The following is a 4,426-nucleotide window of genomic DNA, read 5'->3' on the forward strand; positions in this document are numbered from 1 at the left end:
TGAGTTTTCTCGAATTTTGAGAATATGATCATTTGATTTTAATTATTTTATCATCAATGTCGGTGTACTAAAGTAGGGGTACCCTTAGTACCCCGAACTTGTGCACGGGCAGTCGCAGTACCCCCACGGCAAAGCCTGCCAGGTCACCGCCAAGATCCTCCGGGGTCCCTTTGAAGACCATTCAAGGACAAAGTACTCAAGACAAGACCCCGGCAAGAGGAGCTTGCCGGGAAGAAGGCAAGGCCCCGACAAGAGGAGCTTGCCGGGAAGGCCATCAGAAGCGTCCCAAGGCCCCGGCAAGAGGCGCTTGCCGGGAAGGCCATCCAAGGCATTCCAAGGAACTTGCCGCGGCGCGCTACGCGCCCCAACAAGGCCCGGTGAGCGACAAGCTCCCGGAAGCGACAAGCTGACGGCCGTGGCAAGGCGCCTCCGCGGCAAGCCCCCACTCCACGCCCGCGCTCCAGCACACCCACCCACGTGCCGCTCCGGGGCCCCTCCCGAGCGCACGTGGCAGGAGGCTGTGCAGCTAGGGGCGTGCGGTGGCGCGCAGGCGCTGACAAGACAACCATCGTGGCAAGACGGTGGCGTCCCTAGCGGTCCCTTTCGGTGCTGTCTAGGCGACACAGACGGGCATTTAATGCCCTTGTCCCCTGCCGTCAGGGTTAGGTATGATAACACTGTAGCAGCTAGCTGTGCCTACTACAGCACCTAGCTGTGCCTATCCACGGCACCTTTTCCACTTTTGCCCTCCGTTGCCCTATGTCGGTAACCCCTTGAGCATATAAAAGGAGGCCCGGGGCAATGTAGAGGGGGGTCGGCCATCTCGAGAACTCTCGCGAGGTTCAGCAATTCCACACACTCACGCTCGCTCCCGAGCTAGAAATCAATACCAATCCACAAAGTAGGAGTAGGGTTTTACGCATCCTTGCGGCCCGAACCTGGGTAAATCGCTCGCGTGCTTCGCCTCGATCTGCTCTTTGCGCAACCTCCGCCCCCCGCCGAACCAAAAGGGACCCGGTCCGCCAGTCCCATAGGTGCCCGTGGATCAGAAACCCCGGCATCTCTGGCGCGCCAGGTAGGGGGCGTCGAAGTTGTGTGAATCAGATCCGGTGTTCTTGCGGGCTAGATCTTCATCTTCTTCATCAACATGCCACCGAAGAAGAAGGTTTTGGAGGCAGCTGCTCCGTCCGCGCCGAGCCACCCACCGCCGGAGCAAACGGATGGTGGGGCAGGCGCCGGCGGAAGGGCACGCATCGACGAGGGAACTCTTGGTGCTGCCAGGTCCCAGGGCAAGGCTGCGCTGCCCATCGGCAGCATGGCCGGCTCCCACAACGACCGGGCGCACTCCAAGACCTCGGCGTCCGTGCATGCACCGCGCCCATCTCAGGAGGCGCGGGACCGGCAGCGTCATGGTACTCACGGTACCATGCGCTCGCTGGATCAAGATCGAGCTGGTGGGTCTCGGAGCGCCCAAGACCACCATGCACGTCAACACACCCAGAACAGATAAGTTGCCAAAGCCTGAGCAACCAGATCTCTAACTTTTTAGCTATCTCCCCTAGATCGACTCACTTTGTATGAGGAGCCTGTGCGCGGAGGAGCCAACTCGTAGCTGGCTGCGCACTTGCGTTGTTTCGAGCTCGCTCAACAACATTAGGTGAGTTGCGGCTGGTTGCTACACTAGTCGCGCCCTTGCATTGTTTTGAGCCTGCTCAACAACGTAAGTTAGCTGCGGCTAGTTGCTACACTAGCCGCGCCCTTGCTTTGCTTCGAGCCCCGCTCAGCAACTCAAGTGAGCTGCAGCTGGCTGCGACAAGGTTTCTTGCCGGTAGCGGCACCGCCAGTTCCGTGCTTAGAGCTCGCGGTCTGGATGCCTGCACTGGCAAGTTCCCTAAAAGCGAAGGGTAAAAACATACAAAGTTGACGCCGAAATGGGAAGGCCCTTACCAGGTGAAACGAGTCACAGGGCCCGGCGCTGTCCGCCTTGGGACCCAAGATGGCATCCCAGTGAGCAACTCCTGGAGCATCGAGCATCTTCGTAAGTTTTACCCGTAAGGCGCGGTTGCCGGAACCCGTTCCGGCAACCACCTCTGGTACAAAGTCTTGCCGCTGTTGCATGTAATCCTTTGTACGAGGCTGGGCGCAGATCCCGTGCGCAGCAGAGCTTGCGTGCTCCGCACATTTTGTCGATTTTATGCTTTCTATTTTCTGGCATATATGATCTGACATTTGTGCAGCACTAACCCCACGGCAAGCGTTGACGAGCTGCTAGGCTCTATATCTTTATTTTCTCTTCTTTCTTTTCTTCCTTCTTCCAAGGAAAGAAAGGATCCCTCACCCACAAGTTTGTCGGGGGGGAAGGAAGAAGAGAAGGGTATGGACCAGGCGTCGTTTAAGAATTTCGTCTTGCTGGGAAGCAAACGACAGAAAAGCTAAGTTGCCAAAGTTTGAGCAGCCAAATCTTTTAAATTCCAAGTTATCTCCCTTGAACGACTGCACTTTGTATGGGAAACCTGTGCGCGGAGGAGCCAACTCGTAGCTGGCTGCGCCCTTGCGTTGTTTCGAGCTCGCTCAACAACATTAGGTGAGCCGCGGCTAGTTGCTACACTAGCCACGCCCTCGCATCGTTTTGAGCCTGCTCAACAACGTAAGTTAGCTGCGGCTAGTTGCTACACTAGCCGCGCCCTTACTTTGCTTCGAGCCCCGCTCAGCAACTTAAGTGAGCTGCAGCTGGCTGCGACAAGGTTTCTTGTCGGTAGCGGCACCGCCAGTTCCGCGCTCAGCGCTCGCGGACCGGATGCCTGCACCGGCAAGTTCCCTAAAAGCGTAGGGCAAAAACATACAAAGGGAGGAGTCAAGTAAAGGGAATAACATTGCAATGGCTGTCCAGAAGAAAGTTATATTACAAAATAGCTTGTCGCAGCTCTAATAAATGTTTTCTATGACATAGCTAACAGCGACAAGGAAAGAAGGAAGCCGGCGGCCTAGTCGACGCGGTCGCCCTCGACCCTCTTGATCCCGCTCACCTTGTCCACAATGGGTGCGACAAGGGCCTTGAGCTCTTCCTGATCGATATCAGGCGGCAAGGATCTGAGGACATTGTGGAGGCGGAGGCCTGGGTTGCGGAAGGCCACCTTCATCAACACCTTCTGAAGGGCTCCCGCACAGATCTCGCGCGACTCATCGGCCAGCCGCTTCGGGATCTCATCCCGGAGCCGCTGGAACGCCGTCGCCACGCCTTGGAAGAACATAGTGAGCTTGGCGCTAGGTTGGAGGTTCTCGTCGGAGGAGTACCCGAAGTCCTCCACCCCCAGCTGCGCCAGCTCCTTGTCGATGTCCCCGGCGGCGTTCACGAGGCTCTCTGTCCAGTGCTCCACCGTATCCCTAAAGGCGTTTTGGGTGGTGGCAGCACTCTCCAGCAACGCCTTGTCGGCATTGATCTCCTTCTTCAAGGCCGCCTCCCGCTCCTTGGCGCCGTCCGGCGCCTTGGTCAAAGCGACCAGCTTTGACTCGAGGGCGGCGTTGGAGTCCTTGGCGGCGCTGAGCTCTTCGCCGTATGCTTTGCGGTCAGCCTCCAGCTGCACCACCTTCATCTCCAGCACCTTTTTGGCGGCCTCGGCAGCGGCGGCAGCGTCCTCCGCTTGCTTGAGGGCTCCGCCCAGTTTCTCCTCGCGCGCGCCAAGCTCCTCCTCGTGAGCGTCGAGGTTGACCTTCCGCTGCGCCTGCTCGCCCACTTCCGCGGCTAGCTTCACGGTGGCAAGTCGCTGCAGCTCTTCGGCTTCGGCCTTCTCGAGGAGAAAGGCCTTCTTCGCCTCAGCGAGCTGCTCCCGCTCCTCTGCCAAGGATCGGACGGCTTCCCGGTGGAAACCCGCGAGCTCGTCTGCGCGCTTCTCAATGCCTGCTCCCGCCTTCGCGACAAGCGCCTCGCGGGACTCCATCATGGCTTGTCGCGCGCGGTAGAGCGACATCAACCTGTGCAGCAGCCGCTCCTCTTCGGGCTCATTGCTACTGCTGCTCGGCGCATCGACCAGCTTCAGACCCACGGAGGCAAGCACTTCCCCGTCGAAGACCTCCCCCTCGACCGGCGCCCTGGAGCTTGATGCCCAGGGGAGGTTGATGAAGACGCCTTCGCCGGCTTTCAAGTAAACGCCCGGCTGGGGCTCCTCGATGCTTGGCGCTGCGGCTTCGGCGGACGGGTCGGCGGTCGGTGCAGCGCCTGGCGCTCCTGCGGCCTCTGGGCCGTCAGTACGATCGCCAGATCCCGCGCCAGCCACCGCGGCGCCAGCCTTGGCGGCCTTGGCGCTGGCGGCGTCGCCACCCCCGGCTGCGTCCTCAGCGGCGACCTCGGTCTCCATCCGCTCCACAGCGGATGGGTCTGATGGCCGACAAAGGGGGGAAGAGTCAAACAAGATCCAGCCAAAAACTC

This window comes from Triticum urartu, chromosome 4A, assembly GCF_056163025.1.
Source record: "Triticum urartu cultivar PI428250 chromosome 4A, HENAU_Tu73, whole genome shotgun sequence".
Taxonomy (NCBI): Eukaryota; Viridiplantae; Streptophyta; class Magnoliopsida; order Poales; family Poaceae; genus Triticum; species Triticum urartu.